Source organism: Rhinopithecus roxellana, chromosome 7, assembly GCF_007565055.1.
Source record: "Rhinopithecus roxellana isolate Shanxi Qingling chromosome 7, ASM756505v1, whole genome shotgun sequence".
Lineage (NCBI taxonomy): Eukaryota > Metazoa > Chordata > Mammalia > Primates > Cercopithecidae > Rhinopithecus > Rhinopithecus roxellana.
Genome location: NC_044555.1, coordinates 33,119,848 through 33,141,442, shown reverse-complemented (window position 1 = coordinate 33,141,442; position 21,595 = coordinate 33,119,848). Strand labels below are relative to the sequence as shown.

Genomic DNA, 21,595 nt, shown 5'->3' with positions numbered 1-21,595 from the left:
GTTTCTACATAGTCAAATCCCGCGGGGACCGCAAAGGGGCAAGCGATTGGCTCCAAGATGTGAAGGGCGGGGTCGAGGGCCGTCCCGGGCGGTGATTGGTTGCTGCGAGAGTAAGCTTTTCCGGGGCGCGGAGTGGCTCCGGATGGGCCGGCTAGGCCCTGCCTCCCTCTTCGCGTCCCTGGTTCCCATTGGCCTTCAGTTTGTGACAGGCACGATGATTGCGGAGCCGGAGTTCAGGCAGCCGGAGCGAGAAGGGTGTGTGGCTTTTGACACAGCCGAGTTCTTTGGACTACTCACCAACTGACAGTCCCAAAAGGGCTGGAGATGCCACCCCGGCAAAGTTCGCCCTAGTCATTTGCTTCACGTGAGCTCTTTCAGTCTTGTTTACCCTTAACTCGGTCACAAGCCTAGTCTGGCGCTTTTGGCACCGCACCATCATTCCTCCCGCTACACTCAATTAATGTCCAGGGAGCAGTCTCCGAGCTTGTTTGGTGTTTGTCTAGGAAGTAATGCGGCTGAGGCAGTTTTGGGGATGTGTATCTTTAGGCATGACATCTCAGATGCTGTTTGGGTATATTTGATCACTCTGGGCCGTTTGGGGTCCAGATTGTGTCTGAATGGGATATTTTATCTGAGTGGATTTTGTGTGCCACAGTATTAGGTTTCTTAGGCTTTGTGTGCCTGTGTGTCTGGATATGCCTTCTGTTCTTCTTTTCTCTTGTTTTCAGAGTCTCGCTCTGTCGCCCAGGCTGGAGTGCAGTGGCTGATCATGGCTCATTGCAGCCTCATACTCCTGGGCTCAAGTGATCCTCCCGCCTCAGCCTCCCGAGTAGCTGGGACTATAGGTGCTCACCACCATGCCCGGCTAAGTTTTTTATTTTTTATTTTGTAGGTACGGGGTCTCACTATGTTGATCAGACTGGTTTTGAACTCCTGGCCTCAAGTGATCTTCCCACCTCCGTCTCCCAAAGTACTGGGATTACAGACATGAGCCACCACGCCTGGTCTGGGTGTGCATCTTCTGAGCTTTTTGGACATTTGTGTCCCTGGGTGTGAGGTCTCTATGTAGGTGTCTGCACCCCAGGATGTAAAGTCTCTGAGCTGTTTGCAATTCTGGGTCCCAAGTTGTGATGTTTCCCAGCTGGTGTTGGTGAGGACAATTTTGCTTAAGATGTAAAGTATCCGAGCTGTTTAGGGGAGGGAGAGGTCTCTGCCCAGAATGTAGGTTATCTGATTTGTTTGGGGACTTTATCGTAAGATTATGTGATGTTTCTGAGCTATTTGAACTTCTGTTTCTGTTTTGTATTAGGTTAGGAAGTGTCTGAGTGGTTTTGGGGAGGGGGGGCTCTCTCTAGGGTGTGAGATATCTGAATGATTTTAATTTGTTTCCTAGGAGTGAGAAATTTGGTCTGTTGTGCGTGGGGGTCTTTGTCACAGAATGTGTGGTCTCTGTTCTGTTTGGGGGTCTGTGTCAAGTTGTGGGGTCTCTGTGCAGGGATTTTGGAGTCTGTTTCAGGTTGTGAGATTAGTGAGCTGTTTTTGGTGTCTTTGAGTATCTGAGCTGTTTGGGGGTCTGTGTCTCAGGAGTGAAATTTCTTACCTTTTTGGCTGTGAGGTCTCTGTCCAGGAACTGTGGGTTTTGGAGGCTGGCAGACATTATTTCAAAGCCTGGAGCCCCCAAGTCCTGATTGTGTGACATTGGGCAAGTCACTTGTCTCCTTGAATCTCAGTATGTATCATAATCAATAAAATGGGGCCAATATCCATCTTGGAGGGCATCTGTGCATCTTAGTGATGTGTGTAAAGGGCCCCACTCCAGCCATCCTTCAACAAGAATTTCCTGAGCATCTGCTGTATGTCTGAGTACTGTTCTAGGTTCTGCGGATACAACAGAGACCAAAATCAACAACATCCCTGATTTCATAGAGTTGGTCAATAAATATATAGCACATCACAGGGTGGTAAGTGCTACCTAGAAAGTTAAGACAGTGGCTGGGCGCAGTGGCTCATGCCTGTAATCCCAGCACTTTTGTAGGCCGAGGCGGGCAGATCACCTGGGGTTGGGAGTTCAAGACCAGCCTGGCCAACATGATGAAACCCCGTCTCTACTAAAAATACAAAAATTAGCCAGGCTTGGTGGCAGGCACCTGTAATCCCAGCTACTTGGCAGGCTGAGGCATGAGAATTGCTTGAACCTGGGAGGCGGAGGTTGCATTGAGCTGAAATCGCGCCACTGCATTCCAGCCTGGGTGACATAGTGCGATTCTGTCTCAAAAAAAAAAAAAAAGAAAAAGAAAAAAAGAAAAAAAGAAAGTTAAGACAGGGTCAGGGAAATGGGTAAGTGGGCAGGATGTTATTTTATTCAGGGTGTGCGGGGAAGGCATCCCTGCATAGGTGATAACTGAGCAGAGACCTAGAAGCAGTGAGAAGCAGGCCTTGCGATTACCTGAGGGAAGAGCATTCCAGGCAGAAGGAACAGCAAGTGCAACAGCCCTGGAGCAGGGGAAGCACCTGGTGGGTCCGGGATCTCAAGGATGTGTGATGGTAAAGAAAGGCTCATCCCAGGTTTTCACATGTGGCACTCATTGACAGGTGCCTGGTGTCCCCATCTCTATTTCTCCCACAACCTGAGAGGGAGGTAGGGCTCTCCCATGTCACAGATGAAGGACCTGAGGCTCAGAGAAGTGCCCTGGGCCTGCTCTCCTGCTCACACCTAAAATTCCTAAAAGAGGGATGAGCTTTTATTGCACCACGTGAGATACAGGGCTTCAGCCCACAGCTAGAGGGAAGGTGCCATCCACACTGAATGTCAGCCAGCCAGCCAGTATAAATTATTAATGATAATACGGGAACCAAGACCAGCATGACATTTCTACTTCCAATGGGAAGGCAGGACTTTAGGAATGAGAAAGGAACTGGGGTGGAAGGGAGAGGCAGAAGGGGAAGGTGGGGGACAGTGAGGAAAAACACACTGATTGAGAAGGGACCCTGGCGACTTCCGGGATGGTGATCGACCTTGAACTATGTAGTTGTTACATGAACGTACAGCTTATTGTCATTAAAACACAGACTTATGTTTTATACACTCTCAGGCACAGACACACACAAAAACCCTCACAAGTGAAGCAGAGTGCAGTGGGAAGTGGGAGTAGCATGAGTGTCCGTGACTCCTGCACACAGGCTCGCAGCTCCCCGGCCTCATGGTGTGGACCCCACAGTGTAGGCGGCCTCCTTCCTGCAGAACCTCCCCTGGGCTTCAGGTCTTGCCTTCTATCCTGGAGGCTCCAGAGGCTCCCTCAGGCCTGTTTGCGGAGATTGGTGGGAAATCCTCTATCCTGTGCTGTTGACACCAGCCATAGAGCGGGGCCTCTCAGGGAATGGACAGGACCTGCCTATTTTGTCCTCAGATGTTGGGATCCATCTCCCCTCAGGCCTCATTCACACCCACAATAGCCCAGGGCACATGGGCTTTGGGGCCTGACAGGCTTCATGAAAGTCTGGAACCCCAAGCCCTGATGGTGTGACCTTGGGCAAGTCACATGTCCTTGACCAACCTCAGTCCCCCATTCATAAAGGAGGCTAATGCCCGCCAAGCAGGGTAGGTGTGGGTTTTGGGGAAAACGTGTGTACTACCCTCCTCCCGAGCCCATGTTAGACAGGTCTAGTAGTCGAGGCAGGGTAGGAGCAGGGGCTGGAGTGACACTGGCAGGGACTAAATTGCCCTGGGTCACACGGTGGGCAAGTGGCTTCAGTTCTCTCTGCCTCCCTTTGCTGGTCTGTCATCAGGGTACTAACTTTCCCTCCTCACAGAGTTATGTGAAGGAGAGGTGAGATGACTGGTCAGTCACCAAGAGCAGTGCCGGGCACAGGTCAAGGCTGAGTGGAGGCCCACTGTCATCCCCCTGGCTGGAATAAGTTCCAGTGATAGTGACATGGATGTGTTCGGGGGGCCACTATTCTGCCTACCACATACCCTCTTCCTTGGCAAGCCTTGATGGTAACTGTCATTGTCCCCATACTGGGGCCACAGAGGTAGACAGATGGACCTTAGCCTCCAAGAGACTGAGTGCCCACCCTGTAGAGGAGAACAGCATGTCGCAGGCAGTTCACAGAGCGATGCCTTTTATATCACTATTGTGATTGTTAGCTTTAGGTGTCTGCTTGGTGGGGTTAAGAAAAACCCAAATAGTTGGCAAACCATTATCTCTGGGGGTGTCTGTGAGGGTGTTTCCGGAAGAGGCTGGCCTTTGACTCAGTGAACCAAGGGAGGAAGATTGGCATGGGTGGGCATTGTCCAATCCCTCGAGGGCACAGGTACAACCAGAAGGTGGAGGAAAGGGGAATTTGCTGTATTCTGGAGTTGGGACACCCTGTCTTCTCCAGCCTTTGGACATCAGAACTCCAGGTTTTCAAGCCTTCAGACTCCATGACTTATGCCTCTGGCTCTGCTGGTTCTCGGGCCTTTAGGCTCAGACTGAATCACACCACCCACCTCCCTGGCTCTCCAGCTTTCAGACGGAGATGGCGGCACTTCTCAGCCTCTACAGTCATGTGAGCCAATTCCCATAACGAGCCCCCTCTTTGGTTCTGTTTCTTGGGAGAACCCTGACTAATACAACCATCCATACCAATACTATCAGCATTGACCTCACCGTGATTCTGTACCAGACACTGGCTACCACCTAACGTGAATCATGCTTTTCTCACCCAACTCCGCGACTGTCAACTCTACTTCTATCACCCACTCACAGGTGAGGGCCTTCTGTATTCTCATCAGCCCCAGCTCCGAGCACAGTCCTTTGCAGAGGCCTTCCTGGTCCTCCTCTTCCTCCTCCTCCTTCTGACCAGGGCCAGCATCTTTCTTCCTTCCTTCCTTCCTTCCTTCCTTCCTTCCTTCCTTCCTTCCTTCCTTCCTTCCTTCCTTCCTTCCTTCCTTCCTTCCTTCCTTCCTTCCTTCCTTCCTTCCTTCCTTCCTTTTTCTTTCTTTCTTTCTTTCTTTCTTTCTTCTTTCTTTCTTTCTTTCTTCTTTCTTTCTTTCTTTCTTTCTTTCTTTCTTTCTTTCTTCTTTCTTTCTTTCTTTCTTTCTTTCTTTCTTTCTTTCTTTCTTTCTCTCTCTCTCTCTCTCTCTTTCTTTCTTTCTTTCTTTCTTTCTTTCCTTTCTTTCGACAGTCTCACTCTGTCGCCCACTCTGGGGTGTAGTGGTGTGATCTCGGTTCACTGCAACCTGCACCTCCTGGGTTCAAGCAGTTCTCCTGCCTCAGTCTCCTGAGTAGCTGAGATTACAGGCATGTGCCACCATGCCTGGCTAATTTTTGTATTTTTAGTGGAGGTGGGGTTTCGCCATGATGGCTGGGCTGGTCTTGAATTCCTGACCTCAAGTGATCCACCCGCCTTGGCCTCCCAAAATGCTGGGATTACAGGCATGAGCCACCGCCACCATGCCTGGCCAGAGCTAGCATCTTAGTCTCACAGTGGCCCCTGCTTATACTGTCCTCAGCCCTCAGTCTTGCTGTCACCCACCCCCATCCTACAACCCCTCTACTTCCTCTTCTTGGTGTTTATTGTCCAGGTTGGGACCAAGTCCAAACCTCAGCTTCTTGCTAAGTCAAAGTGACCTTTTGCTTTCAGTCAAGGAAGTCTGACTGAAGCCTGTGGTCACACAGTGAGGTCTTGGTGTCTCCAGGCACAGTGCAGCCACGTTGCAGTGATACACATCTTTGCCAGCAGGGGGCATCTCATCTCCAAGACCCGGAAAGCCTCAGAGAAGACAGAGGAACAGTCTTAAACATTCACTCCTGGTGGGATCACAGGCGTCAGGGTGCATGAGCTCCAGGCTAGGTGTCCCTTGGAGCCTCCCTCTCTGCATGTGGACAGGTAGGGACAGCCGAGGGTCAGGTTTTAGTGCTGTTTGGGGTCATCTGCAGATGGCTTTTCACTCCTTCCTACTTCTTTTCCTTGTACCAGAAGCTCATTTTCATGGCTAAAGGAAAATTCTCATATAATTTTATCTTCCTTTTCTTATTTAACGATTGCATTATATGCGTTATTCTACAAGATGCACTGGCTTTGAGGCAGGTCAGGCTATAGGTTGGCTAGTCCTGAGGGCACAGGCCTGGATCCTGAAGACACTGGGGGCAGGCCCCAACAGAGCCTGGGGCTCAGGAAAAGGCCACCAACCTCCCAGCCAGATCCTGGCCAGCTGCCAACTGTGCCGCCACCCAGTCCTCTCCCGGGGCCTGAACTCCAGGGCTAGAAGCTCCAGGCCTGGTGGTCTGGGGGAGACAGGGGCCAGGAGGATCCCTCAGAAGAGGAGGCAGCAGACAATCTCCACATGGCTTGAGGGGGTGCACAGCTGTGGGGTGAGGCACGGCCCACCCAGCCCAGGCCCACTGATCTGCTGTGCAGCTGCAGGCCCAGCTGCTGCCCTCTATGGGCCTCAGTCTCCTCACCTGCGCAGTGAGCATCATCATACCCCCAACATGCAGGGGATGCTCATGAATAGAGGGGAGCTGAGGCATTGAGAAAGCAGATTTGGCCCAAGAGGAGGAGGAGGAGTGGGTCAGGATTGGTGGGGAAGGATGGATGCGGCCACTTCAGGGACAGCCAGGGGCTGTCTTCCTGGAAGTTCTCAGGACAATCAGGCAAGGGAAGTTCTGAGGCTGTGAGCAGAGCCATGGTCTGGGGAGCAGGTGAGGTTGTCTCTATAGTGTTCTGGGGTGGCCACCCACTTTGTCACTGCTCCTTCCTGTTTGTCGTCATCTCTGCCCACGGGAGCCCCAAGATGAGCCCAGTGAGCTCACTGTGAGTTACTGCGACCCACATGCAGTCATTAGAGCCGTGCGTCATCACAACAGCCACCAGGTTAGCACTTGGGTAATTTATCCAAATAATGACTCACCTGTTCTGATGTGATTTGGATGTTATGCCATCATTATTGTAGCCATAGTTTATTCAGTCATTCTCCTACTGGATGGTTGGTTAGTGTTTGATTTACTTTTTGACCATCCTGACCTGTGATGAGCATTCTTGTACATGCAGTGATGTTCATAGAGTAACCCTATTTGTAATAGCTAAAAACTGGAAACAACCCAACTACACACCAATAAGAAGTCACATAAATACATTCTGCCAGATTCACACCTTGAATTACTGCACAACTATGAGAAGGAATGACCTAGACCATACAGAGACATAACATTAGGTGAACGAAGCCAGATACAAAAGAGGATATGCTGTGTGATTCCCTTTCTACATGGCTCAAAAGCAAATAACAATAGTGTTTAGGCATACATATGTCTGTATTATAACAGTTTTACAGAAAGTGAGGATTCTAACCTGCCTGGTGGGCAAATTTTCTTAATTTTTGAAATTATACAGTAAAATGGACACGAGGTATAGTTATATGAATCTGAACACATGTATAGATTGATGTAACCACCATCACAGTCAGTATCTAGAACATATGCATCACCCCAAAGAACTTCCTGGGTTCTTTGTGCTGCCCTTGAATAGTCACTTCCTTCCCCCACCCCTAAGCTCTGGCACCCACTGATCTGTTCTCTATCACTATACTTTTGTCTTTTCCAGGGTATCATAGGAATGGAATAATACAGCCTGTAGTCTTTTGAGACTGGCTTCTTCACTCAGCATAGTGCCTTTGAGTTTCTTTCTTTTCTTTCTTTCTTTCTTTTTTTTTTTTTTGTTTTTGAGACAGAGTCTTGCTCTGTTGCCCAGGCTGGAATGCAGTGGCGTGATCTCAATTCACTGCAACCTCCGTCTCCCGGGTTCAAGCGATTCTCCTGCCTCAGCCTCCCGAGTAGCTGGGATTATAAGCGCATGCCACCATGCCTGGCTAATATTTGTATTTTTAGTAGAGATGGAGTTTCACCATCTTGGCCAGGCTTGTCTCGAACTCCTGATCTGCCTGCCTTGGCCTCCTGAAGTGCTGGGGTTACAGGCAGGCGCCACTGCACTCGGCCCCTTGAGTTTCATTCAAGTTGTTGAGTATGTCAATAGTTCCTTCTTTTTTTCTGAATAATATTCCATTGTATGTGTGTAGCAGATCTTGTTTATCCATGCACCCACTGAAGGACATTTGGGTCATTTCTAATTTGGTACAATTATGAATAAAGCTGCCATAAACATTTGGGCATGGATTTTTGTGTAAACATAAATTTTCCTTCTTCTAGGATAAATATCCTGGATGTCCAATGTTTCCAACACCATTTGTTGAAAATACTGTTCTCTTTCTGTCGAACTATCCACAAAAATAAGGCAAATAGATTTTTTTTTTTTTTTCAGAAAGGGTCTTACTCTGTCACCCAGGCTAGAGTGCAGTGCCACGATCACGGTTTGCTGAACCCTCGGCCTCTGAGGCTCAAGCAATCCTCAGCCTCCTGAGTAGCTGGGACTACAGGTGTACACCAGCAAACCCGGCTAAGTTTTCTGATTTTTTGCAGAGATGGGGTCTCACTCTTGTCACTCAGGCGGGAGTGTAGTGGCATGATCATGACTCGCTGCAGCCTCGACCTTCTGGGCTCAAGCCATCCTGCCTCGGCTTCCCAAAGTTCAAAGTTATTTTGACTGTTGTAGCTCCTTTACCTTTCCACATAAATTTTAGAATCAGTCTGTATCTATAAAAGATCCTGCTGGGAATTTGATTGGAATTGCATGAAATCTGTACATCAATTTGGGGACATCATTCCTATAATGAGTCTATTAATCCATGAGTACAGTACATCCCTCTCTTTATTTAGTTGTTCCTTTATTTCTTTCATTAGCTTCTGATGGTTTTCAGCATATGACTCCTGCACATGTTTTGTTAGGTTTTGAGGGGCAGCTATTGTATTGTAAATAGTATTATATAGTTTTAAAAATGTTTGTTCCAAGCAGTTCATTGCTAGTCTATAGAAGTGCTTTGCTTTTTGTTGTTGTTGAACATATATCCTATAATGTTGCTTAACTCCCTTGTTCATTCGAGAAGTATTTTTTATAAATTTGACAAGATTTTCTATGTAGATTATAATAACGTCTGTGAGTTGGAGTAGTTGTAGTCCCTCCTTTCCAATCTGTAAGCCATTTATTTCTTTTTCTTTCCTTTTTAAACTGGTTGGAACTTTCAGTACAATACTGAATAACAGGGGTGAGAGTGAGCAACCTTGTTTGGTTCCTGATGTTATGGAGAAAGCAGTTAGTCTTTCTCTGTTAAGTATAATATAAGGTGTAGGATTTTTTTTAGTTGCTCCATATCAAGTTAAGCAAGCTTCCTTCTACTTCTGGTTTGCTGTTTTTTTTTTTTTTTTTTTTAAATTATGAGTGACTGTTGAATTTTGTCAAAGGCTTTATCTGTATCAATTGTTGTTACCATGTGATTGGAATTTGCAGTTTTTTTTGGTATATTAATATGGTAGATTGCATTGACACATTTTTGACTATCGAACAGCTTTGCATTCCCAAGATAAATCCCACTTGCTCTTGGTGCATTATCCTTTTTATATATTATTGGATTTAATATTAACCAAATATTTTCTTGATAATTTTTTTTTTTTTTTTTTTTTTTTTTTTGAGACGGAGTCTCGCTCTGTCGCCCAGGCTGAAGTGCAGTGGCCGGATCTCAGCTCACTGCAAGCTCCACCTCCCAGGTTTACGCCATTCTCCTGCCTCAGCCTCCCGAGTAGCTGGGACTACAGGCGCCCGCCACCTCGCCCGGCTAGCTTTTTGTATTTTTTAGTAGAGACGGGGTTTCACGGTGTTAGCCAGGATGGTCTCGATCTCCTGACCTCGTGATCTGCCTGTCTCGGCCTCCCAAAGTGCTGGGATTACAGGCTTGAGCCACCGCGCCCGGCCTTGATAATATTTTGTTGAGAATTTTCTGAATCTATGTTCATGAGGGAGATTACACTATAGTTGGTTTTTTCTCAATGCTGTCTTTGTCTGATTTTGGTGTCAGTGTAATGCTGATCTTATAACATGATTTGGTAAATATTTCAACCATCAATTCCATCTTTTAATAGGTATACATCTATATAGATGATCGGTTTATTATTATTATTATCATTATTATTTTTTTTTTTAGTAGAGATGGAGTTTTGCCATGTTGGACAGGCTGGTCTTGAACTCCTGACCTCACGTGATCCACCCACTTCGGCTTCCCAAGGTGCTGGGATTACAGGCATGAGCCACCATAGCTGGCCGGCGATCTACTTTTGAGTAAGTTTTGGTGGTTTTTGTCCTTCAAACAATTGTTCCATTTTCATCTAAGTTGCTGAATGTATATGCATTCATATACTTATTAGTATTCATTAGTTATTCATAGTATCCTTTTCATTTTTGTGGGGTCTCTAACTTGTATTAAAGTTTTCAAAGAACGAGCTTTTGGGCCATTGATTTTCTCTGTTCTTTTTTTTGTTTGTTTTCAGTCTTATCGATTTCAGCTCCAATCTTTATTCTGCTTTTTCCCTCATTCTGCTTACTTTGGGTTATTTTTATTTTCTTTTTCTAGTTTCTTAAGGTGTAAAGTTTCATAATGGATTTGGGTCTTTTATTTTTTCCAGTATGAACATGTAATGGTATAAATTTACTTCCTAGCACTGATTTAGCTGCATCCTACAAATTTTAATATGTTGTATTTTCATCTTCATTCAGTTTAAAATATTTTCTAATTTCTCTTATATTGCTCCTTGACTCGTGGATTATTTACAAGTGTATGGATGGTTTAATTTCTAAGTTTGGAGAGTTTCCTGTTTACTTTCTCTTATTCCTTGGTGTTTTTTTATTTTTCCTATTTTGGTCAGAGAACATGCTCTGTAGGATTTTAATTATTTTACATTGGTAAGATTTATTTTGTGACCCAAGGTATGGGCTATTTTGGTGAAGTGTCCACATGTACTAGAAAAGAATGTATATCCTGATGTTGTTATGTAGATGGTTCTGTAAATGTAAATACGATTCAGTGGGTAAATGGTGTCATTCAGTTCTTCTATATCCTTGCTAATTTTCTTTCAACTATTTCTATATATTACTGAGAGAGTGTTGAAATCTCTAACTATAATTATAAATTTGCTCATCTTTTCCTCTATGTGTGATTTTGCTTTTGTGGTTTTTGTTTTGTTTTTGTTTTTTTGTTTTTTGAGACAGAGTCTCCCTCTGTCATCCAGGCTGGAGTGCGGTGACGCGGTCTCAGCTCACTGCAACTTCCGCCTCCCAGGGTCGAGTGATTCTTCTGCCGCAGCCTCCTGAGTAGCTGGGATTATAGGCGAGTGCCACCACACCCGGCTAATTTTTGTATTTTTTAGTACAGACAGGGTTTCACCATGTTGGCCAGACTGGTCTTGAACTCCTGACCTCAGGTGATCTGCCTGCCTCGGCCTCCCAAAGTTCTGGGATTACAGGCGTGAACCACTGTGCCCAGCCTGCTTTTGTGTTTTGAAGGTCTGTTGTTGGGTGCTGGCAGAAAAGGGTTAATAATATAGGAAGCCTGAGACTTAGAAGGGCCTGCTTACTATGTTGGCCCTTGCCTGGCATCAGGGAACTTGGATTTGGGAAGGATTCCCATAATTCCCTTACTCTGCCTAAACTGTTTGTACAAAATATAGTTTATGCTGCGTAGGTGCTTTCATTCTGGAAGTCTGGAATCTTGGCACATGCTAGGCAGAGGGTGCCTGTGTGACCAGCCCCCAGTAAAAGTCTTCGACACTGAATCTCTAGTGAGCTGCTCTGGTAGAAAATATGTCACATCACACATGTCACAATTGATTTCTGGAGGAATGAATTCTGTGACTTTCCTAAAAAAGGACTCATGGAAACTTGGGCTGGTTTCTTCAGGACATTGCCCCATACGTTTTTTTTGTGGGTGCTGATATTGCTGTATACTTTCATTGTTATGAATCTTCACCAACATGAGTCCAGCTATATGCTGACTGTGAGTCCTGTGAGTCCTCCCAGCAAATAATGAAAAATGGGAGTAGTCTTGGGGACCCTTGACACAGTTGTGACAGTGGTGGGATTTGCCAGAATGAGCCTGACTCACTAAAATATAGTGAAAGCCTTGTTTGAGTAAAGAAAGGATGAAGGAGTAATGGGTGATGAATCTTTTGTGCTCAGGTGATTATGGCCTCACACATGCTGTGAAACAGCAGCTAGCTGTTGTCTCTTGTGAGATGTAAATGTTACGTACAGAATTTAAAAAAAACACATCCAACTCTGGGAGACTTGGATCACTGCATTCCTTGGCGTCTTTTGCCATGCCAGAGATTGGCGGGTGGGAGCACAGCCAGGTCAAGTTTTTGGTTTTTGTCCTCTCTTTCAAACAGAAGAAAGGGCCTGGGAATTCACAAAAGTAATGTTGGGGTGGACGAAAAATGTTAAAAATGTGGGCTTCTCTCTCCTCCAAGTGGGAAGGAAAAAATTAAATCAGTTCCCCGAGCTGGAGCAAAGCTTAGATAAACCAAAGGGAACAAAAAAGAAAAATTCCTTCAGCCTTTTCTTCAGCTTTGCTGCTGCTACTGCAGCCCCTCCCAGCCTTCCAGACAGAATCTCCCCTGGCAGCTATGATGTTAACCCTGTAATTGCAATGAAAGCCAAAAAAAAGGAATTAAAAATGGCGTTTTTGTTTTATGGCTGCTGCATCTGGATGTATGATAAAATTGATGTGAAATGCTATATACTTATAATGTTGTAAATGCTAGAGGGACCATCCCCTTCTGGGAAGGCTGAAGAGGAAATATTTTTTCTCTTTTATTTTGAGACAGGGGCTCACTCTGTTGCCTAGGCTGCAGCGCAGTGGTGCGATCGTGGCTCACTGCAGCCTCGACCTTCTGGGCTCAAGCAGTCCTCCCATCTCAGCCTCACGAGTACCTGAGATCACAGGCGTGTGCCAGGATGCCAGGCTAATTTTCTTATCTTTTTGTAGAGATGGAGTTTCCCTGTGTTGTGTAGGCTGGTCTTGAATTCCTGGGCTCAATCTGCCTTATGTTAGTGATTTCCAGTGAACCTGTAAAGGGCCAAGGCCCTTGGCTCCTACACAACAAAGGACTAATAGCCTGGCTTTGCTTCCCTAACTTTTCTCCTGGTGCACACACCTTGGTAAGGCACTTTGACCATTCAGTGCAGAGCTGTCACCAGCAAAGCGTTGAACTTTTCCAGCCTGCTTGCTAAATAAGCGATAGAGACAAAAGGGATAAGAAGTTATGCAAACATATTTAAATTTGTTTTTAAATCTGGAATTTCATCCTGATCAGTTTCTGAACATGATGTGTATTATTGGTTGATTTATTAAAATTTTTTCTCTGAAAATTCTTTTTTCCCTCTTGTATATGACCATTTCAGAGAAAAGAGCTAGAGGACGGTAGATGATAATTAAATAAATGGAAAGGTCTTTTTTTTTAAAGAGATCCTTGGTTTTATTTAAAGTATATATCGAATTTCACTGAGTGTCTTTATAATACCTATTGAGATTATTATTTTTTCCTTTAACTGATTAATAAATCATTACTTACATTAATTGACTTTCTTTTTTAAAAATTATTTATTTATTTTTGAGATAGAGTCTCACTCTATCACCCAGGCTGGAGTGCAGTGGCTTGATCTTGGCTCACTATAACCTCTGCCTCCCAGACTCAAGCGATTCTCCCACCTCAGCCTCTCGAGTAACTGGGATTACAGGTGCCCACCACCATGCCCAGCTAATTTTTGTATTTTTAGTAGAGATGGGGTTTCACCATGTTGGCCAGGCTGGTCTCGAACTCCTGACATCAAGTGATCCACCCACCTCGGCCTTCCAAAGTGCTGAGATTACAGGCATGAGCCACCATGCCCAGCCTTTTAAAAAATATATTTATAAGTTTTTAAAATTTTTATTTATTTATTTTTTGAGATGAGGTCTTGCTATGTTGGCCAGGTTGGTCTTGAACTCTTGGCCTCAAGCAATCCTCCTGCCTAGGCCTCCCAAAGTGCTAGGATTACAGGCATGATCCACTGAGATGATATCTCATTGTGGTTTTGATTTGCAAGAAGTGGAAAGTTTTGATTTCAGATTAGTACACACTGGTTTTCTAACAATGAGGAAAACACAAAACCTGACACCTGGAAAGAGTCAAGCTAGAGAGAGGGAACATTAGTGATCTCTGGTTTTCAAATGGTTCATGAAAACCTTCCCCTTTTCCTGAAAAAAATGCTCCCCATTCAGCCTTCCCAAATTCCTGTGAGTATGTTGAAATCATACTGACTGTTGAGTGCACAACTGCACCTGACAGAGCTGCAACTAGGGGACAGTAGGGCAACCCAGCTCCTGAGCATCCCATGCAGAACATCTACAGATGTCATCCATGCTTGTGAAGAGGAGGAACTGGTGTCAATGGTTAACAGAACCTGGACTGACTGCCTTCTGTCAGTCCCTCAGAAACCAAGGACACAAATGAGTTGTTTGGACTGGATGAGGAACCCTAGAGGGAAAGGTCCCACAGTGGGAGGCCACACTGGGGGCCTTGGCCAGCTCCTGCCTAATGTATGTCCTGCTGGGAGTGCCCTAACAAGGGTAAAGTCTTGGTGTCCAGGGGTACCACGTGTGCCTTCTGGGATTGTACTTGCATGTGGCCCTGACTATTCCGTCACTGCTTCATCCCTGGAAGGCATTCATGTCAGCTTTAGCTTCCTGGCCAGATTGGTGCTGAGCCTGAAATGGAGACTTTGGCTGGACAAAAAAAGGTTCATACACAGTCTTAGTTAGGAAGTCAGCTGCCTTTCTAAGACAGACCTTCATGGTTACTGGGATTTGTATTAGTCGGCTGTGATGGTAAACTTGATGTGTCAACTTGGCTCAGCCACAATACATAGGTATTTGTTCAAACACCAGACTAGGTGTCTCTGTGAAGGTGTTTTATAAGATGAGACTAACATTAAAATCAGTAGACTTTGAGTAATGCAAATTATACACTATGATGTGGCTGGGCCTCATTCAATTACTTGAAAGACTTAAAGAAAAAAAAAATAAAAGACTGGGATCCCCCCATGAAGAAAAAATTCTGCCTCCAGACTCCCCTTGGATTCAAGCTACATCACCTCTTCCCTGGGTCTCCAGTCTGACATTCTGCTCTGCACAATCTAGACTTGCCAGCCCCCACAGCCTGCCCCCCGCTCCCCCGCCCCACACACACACGAGCCCTAATGGTCATCCAACCATGTAGAGATCACTAAATGTTCCCTGCCCTCCTTCTGCCTGTGAGGTCCTCTATCCCATCCTGAGAACATAGGGATCTATTGGGTATGTTTCCAACCTTCCAGGAGAGATCACGGAGCCTGGTGAGGGAGATACACCTGCAAAGAGAACTTCAGTGCAGTAACAGCAACAGGCACACGCAGTGTGTTCACCAACTCATGAGAGATCACACTATCAACATCACCCGCTTGATTTTCCCCATCAACGAACAGCTTATCCTGGAAACAATTGTTTTAGTAGGTAAGTTGGATTCCCTTCATTGTTTCCCCCAGGCATGCAGCACTACAAAGCAAATTGATATTGGTATGTTGTGCCAGAGTGGAATCCAAGAATGGAATGCCCTGCAGTGATGTGATTTCTAAAGCAGTCAATAAGTCTTTGTAAGTTTCCAGGTGAAGCAACATATAAGCTCCCCCCCCCCACCCCCGCTGCCACCCAATTTACAGAGAAGTGATATATATGGGAAAAAATCCAGTTTATTTAAGACTCTGGAAAAAGTTGTTTGCCTCCCTGTAACCTTCACCCCACAAATGCCAGTAGCCACTTCCAATCATTTGAACACCCAAAGCTGCCCTTGGAAATTTCCAAAATGCCCCAAAATGGGCAATGATATTCTGACTATAAACCACAAGTTTAGGATTTAAAAGAAGAATCCTAGAACTTCTTAATAACATCAAAAGTGTAGGAATGTTGCAGTCGGTACATAGGAAACAGCACAGTAACATGGAGAAGGACACAATGTTCCCTGGGAGGGGTTGCGGGAACCTTGTTCCTCTGTGTTACTTTCTTGTGATAAGAAAGTGTTTCAAGGCCAGCTGGGGTGTGTGGTGAAGCTTCATTTCAAAGGTCAACCACTGCCATGGGACATTGATGCTCAGGATGGTTCTGTGGTAGTCATGGCTCTGGGATCCTGGGACTTGTGTCCTTCTTCTCAGTGAGGGCAGCCCTCTCCAGGCTGTGACATAGGAGGAACAGGCCAGGCTGGGTCGTCAGGCTGCCAGGGACAGGTGTGTGTTGTGGGAGAAGGAGAAGGACAGCTGAAGGGAGGAGAGGGGAGACGAACTCCTTAGGTGAGGGGCAGGTGTCTGTTGGTGAAGGGAAGACATTGGCCCTAAGTCCTGACATTGCTCTAGGCTCCCGTGGAAGGAAATGATGGTGCAAGAAGGAAATCAAGGCTGGTGGGAGGGGGACAATAGCTTGCATCTCCTCCCATCCTATGTGTTCAGTGGTCCCTGAGAGGAGCCCAAGCCATTTTGGTATCTAAAAGGTCATTTCCTGGCACCCCTTCATTCACTGCCCACGGAGAGAAGGGATTTGAGATAAACTGAGGCCTTCAAGGAGAAAGGCCAGTAGGAGTTGTGAGGCCTTCTCAAAGTCTTTCTGCCCTACCCTCGTGAATCTCACCCTGCGCTCATCTTGTCCTGTGTTACTCTTTGCTCTGAGGTTGCTCTTCTCAACCTCATGCCTGTCCTGGGAATATTTTTCTGGGTATATTGCAGACAGTCTTGCTACCAAAGGGATTTAATAAGGTTTCTGAAAGTTCCCTAGGCTGGGCAGCAAATTTCCAGATCCTAGGACACAACTGTGGCCACACTACATGGGACTCACTGGGTGTGATTCCTGGAATCTGCACTTTTAAAAGATCCTAGGTTCTAACTTTCATGGAAACATGTCTGAGCAACACTAGAGCAGGGGAATAATCTCCTTTCCCAGTGACACAGCTTCTTTTTTCTTTGTGAAGGTATAGAAGGGATAGGTTTGGTGTGTTCTCTGATGCAGAAACCCAAGACCTTCAGGTGAGGAGACCGACACTGACATGCTGCCTGTTATGGTAATGACATACTCAGGGCACCGTTTCCAAATGATACCCAGACCAATCCTTTCAAGTCTCCATCTCTTAAAGATTTCTGAAGGAATCAAATGTCTATTGCCTGTGCAGTCTCATGCTATAAAATTCTAAATATTTTGCAGTAGCCTTTGGATCTTACTCTTGATTGCACTAATATGCAGCACAGCAGAGTTTTCGCGATGCCTGTGGCTCTTGGCTCCACCAATCACTGCTGGGTGACACTGAGAAAGTTCCTTAACATCTCTGTGCTTCCTTTCACCATTAGTACCATGGAAATACTACTAGTAACGTCATCTACTTCTTGGGGCAGTTTAGAGCTCTGACTGTGTGAAGACATGTACAGTTATCTGGACAGTCCCTGGCATATGGTCAGTTTCCAGTCAATTCTAAGCTGTTGCTATTCCCGCATTTCCCTGGGACATGTTCTGGAGAGACAGATGTCAAGTCTACCTTTGACCCCTTGGATGATGTTTAGATTATCTCTTCAGCTCTTCAGGGACTCAAGGTCTGAGTCTGTGGGGCAGGGGGAGGGCATATTTTCTTAGCATAATGAATATTCAGCTCTCCTTACAGGGTATCGTGGAGCCTAAATGCAATACTGGAGTTTCATCATCATGAGTTTGTATGGAAAATTTGAATGGAAATTTCTCTAGGAAATTAGAACTCTAGTGGCCTCTTCATGTAACTTGTATAATGCTTGGACAAGTAAGTGGTCACTGGATAATGATAGCACAAAAGCATGTAAACTTTTATAAATATTTTAAAGGTAAAATTTAAAGGCCAAAAATTATTATCATATGGATTATTCTATTGCTATTAGTTTTATTAAATCCAACTCTCCTCCATCAAATTGTGAAGATTTGAATCTGATGGAGATACGAAGCTGTTAGCAGTTGAATTTTCATTAGTGGCATTTTATTTTTTGTATAGAATTCACCTTGTCTGTTGTATCTTGTGTTGATTACTTCTACCATTACTGTTTATTGTTGGCTAGGCATGATGGCTCACGCCTATAATCCCAGAATCTTGGGAGGCCGAGGCAGGAGGATTGCTTGGGCCCAGGAGTTCGAGATCATCCTGAGCAATATGGTGAGACCTTGTCTCTACAAGAATAAAAAAATAAGCTGGGCATGGTGGCTCATGCCTGTATTCCCAGCTGCTCAGGGGTCTGAGGTGGGAGGATTACTTGAGCCCAGGAAGTCAAGGCTGCAGTGAGCTATGATCACACCACTACACTCTGACCTGGGCAATGGGAGTGAGACCCTGTCTCAAAAAGGTAAATTCATTTTTGATCTAATGAAAGACTGATGGTACTAATATTTTCTGAGCTAAATCATGAGAAGATGTTGTCAATTTATTCAGATCCAGAGTCAGAGGAAATGGGAAATGGGAAAAGAGAGTGCAGTGTGGAGGGGAGGTGAAGGTGTGCAGGGCAGGGAGAGAGGTCTGGGGCAGACAAGGGCGAGGAATAATGGGGAAGAGCAGAAAGCAGAAGTTCAGAGATGTGAGAATAAAAACTCATACTTGTGGATACTTTCTCTGGGCAGATGTTTTTAGTGCACTCTCTCTCTCTCTTTATATATATACATATCATATATACATATACATATACATATACACATATATGTACGTATATACATATATGTACATATATATCGTGTATATATATACATATATACATATGTGTATATATATATACACATAGTGCCACAGGCATTGGGAAAACTCTACTGTCCCTGCCCTTGCAGGCAGTGTGACTTTGGGCAAGTTTCTTAGTCTCTTAACCTATGTGTCTCAGTTTCCTATTCTGTAATAAGGGACGATAACATTAACACACTAAGTGACTGTTATTATATACATATATTTATATAATTTAAAAATATTGTCATATTTTGATAATACAGGGTGATGAGTCAATACCAGGAAAGCACAAAGATGGCCTCTGTTCCATATCAAGCTTTCTGTATGTGTTTGCTACCATGGGTGTTAGCAAAAACATCCTTGTCACTGTCATTATGGGAAATAGCTTTGGTATAATATTAAATAAAACAACAGATGCAGTATTATAAACACACTACTTGTTCTCCAATCTCATAATTTTAAAAAACATGCATAGAAAAAAGCCTGTAAGGGAATGCACCACGTATGAAGTGTTGTTCTCTAAGTGGGAAACTCGATCATTTTGAAATAACATTCCTTTCACTGTTTTACTTGCGTTTTCTTCCTTATTATCACTCAGCCACTGTTTCTCTAAAAATTTTTTTTGAGATGGAGTCTTGATCTGCCGCCCAGGCTGGAGTGCAGTGGCACGATCTTGGCTCACTATAACCTCTGCTTCCTGGGTTCAAGCAGTTTTCCTGCCTCAGCCTCCCAAGTAGCTGGCATTACAGGTATGTGCCACTATGCCTGGCTAATTTTTGTATTTTTAGTGGAAACTGGGTTTCACCACATTGGCCAGGCTGGTCTCGAACTCCTGACCTTGTGATCCACCCGACTTGGCCTCCCAAAGTATTGGGATTACAGGCGTGAGCCACCGTGCCTGGCCAATAATTTTTAACATAGATGTTCTGAAGACTCATTCTTTTAGGTATCTTGAGGATTGGGGTAAAAGGTGTTTTGATATCCTTATCAGGAGGAAAACCAGTCAGTGACCCTCGGGGGCAGCATTTAAAACAGAAGGAAGGTTTGGGGTAGGGTAGAGAGGGGCAGTGGGGGAGGCAGGGTGGTGTGGATGGAAGGTTAGCTGAAGACCCCAGGCATCCTGGAAAATGCCACAGTCGGTACATGTTGAAAGAAACCAAAACACCCGCATGTCTGTAAGAGGAGGCTGCTGTGCTATCGAGATGGAGATCTTTATGACGTCTCTTTAGACCTTTCCTCTCCTTCAGCTCCAGCAACACAATTGGGTGGCACTTGGCCCTGGCAAGGCGCTGCTGCTGGTGAGCTGTACTGAGGTCAAGGCCTGGCCTACCTGCAGCATTATCACTTCAGAGAGTGGCCTGGGGCATCTGTCTTGGTATCCGGAAGCCCACAGAGTCAGATCAGGGAAACGGAGAAAACACATAGTGCAATAGTTAGACTCAGCGCTCCCCCAGTGATGCCATCAGTGCAAAGCGAGAGGCACGTATAGGTTGTTATGATTATTAGTTTGGGATGAGCAGGGCTAGGTTGGGTCATTCCCTGAAAGAATTGCGGGAGTGAATGCCAATGTGATCTATTACATTACTACTGCATAAGTGGCTAAGCTTCTGTTTCCTAGGTTTGTTATTCTGCTAAGACGATGGTGTGCTCCATTACTGTGGTGAGAAGCCTTCCTGGCCTGAGGTGTTTGTGGGAATTACTGCACCTACTGATGAGCATTCTGAAGATTCGCCAAAAGCTGTGACAAGGGGGCACTTCCCGCATAAAGCTATGAAGGCCCTGGCTCTTACAACCCACAGACCCAGAAAGCTCTTCAGCCTAGCTGTGCGTCATGCTGTGGCACCTTCAGGAAGCTTTGAGGCCACCCTCGAGCTAAAGTTCCGATGCCTTTCAGCCTCCTAATGCAGGTCAGGGTGTCTGCCCAGAAGCTGCCCACTGATCTGAATCAGTGCCAGGGGAACGTGTGTGTGTGTGTGTGTGTGTGTGTGTGTGTGTGTGTGTGTGTGTGTGTGTTTAGCAGACAGGAAGGGTGCACCTGAAACAGTGAGAGAAATTGACCAGGGCTTGCTCTGTCTTGCTTCTGACCTGAGAAGCTAACTGCCTTTGCTCATTCCCCCACGTAACTGCCTTTGCTCATTCCCCCACGTAACTGCCTTTGCTCATTCCCCCACGTAACTGCCTTTGCTCATTCCCCCACGTAACTGCCTTTGCTCATTCCCCCACGTAACTGCCTTTGCTCATTCCCGCACGTAGGCCAAGCTAGCTATGGGAGGAATTTAGTGTAGGGTTTAACTTCAAAGCAAGGATAATAGTCCCTTTCAGAATCCAGCCCTGAGGAGATGAGAAGGGTGTACACGCAAGCGGCAATGTTGTGTGAAAGGTTTATGGGAGCACTGTGACCTGACCAAGGACAAAGATGTTTTGCAACCTCCCCGGTCGCCCGTTGACACCTAGATGTCTGTGGTCACCATTCTCCTGACCTCATGCTTTCCTGATTCTCCCTTGCCCAATGTAAAAAGAAGCCTGAAATTCATGCCCCTTAAGATGGCTCCACAGGACATTAGTCCATCATCGTCTCGGCTTGCTGGCTCTCTGAAATAAAGTCGCTTTCCTCTGCCCAGGAGGTGGAGGTTGCAGTGAGCCATGATCAGGGCACTGCACTCCAGCCTGGGCCATATAGTGAGACCCTGTCTCAAAAAAAAAAAAAAAAAAAAGACTTAATTTGTTGAACAGTCATTTACCAAACCCCAACTATGTTCTAGGTACTGTGCTGAGTGTCTGGGGCATACGATAAAAAAAGACACATCCCTGCCCTCATGGAGTTTATGTCAGATTGTAGGATAATGGTCAATCTACTGATCCCACACATAAAATGCAAAAATTCCTGCCAG

General features: G+C 45.5%; 1 protein-coding gene across 5 annotated transcripts in view; it reads left to right on the top strand.

The window, feature by feature from the left end:
* The first annotated feature begins 203 nt into the window (after nucleotides 1-203).
* LOC115898663 (protein FAM156A/FAM156B) overlaps nucleotides 204-21,595 on the top strand; it is a 41,855-nt gene continuing 20,463 nt past the window's right edge. For 2 of the 5 annotated variants that reach the window (XM_030933817.1, XM_030933810.1), the window contains exons 1-3: nucleotides 204-364; nucleotides 10,076-10,209; nucleotides 15,280-15,454. The gene's annotated coding sequence lies outside the window, so the exon portion shown is untranslated. The remainder of the gene's footprint in view (nucleotides 365-10,075; nucleotides 10,210-15,279; nucleotides 15,455-21,595) is intronic. The other 3 variants (XM_030933818.1, XM_030933812.1, XM_030933811.1) reach the window with 2 other exon arrangements.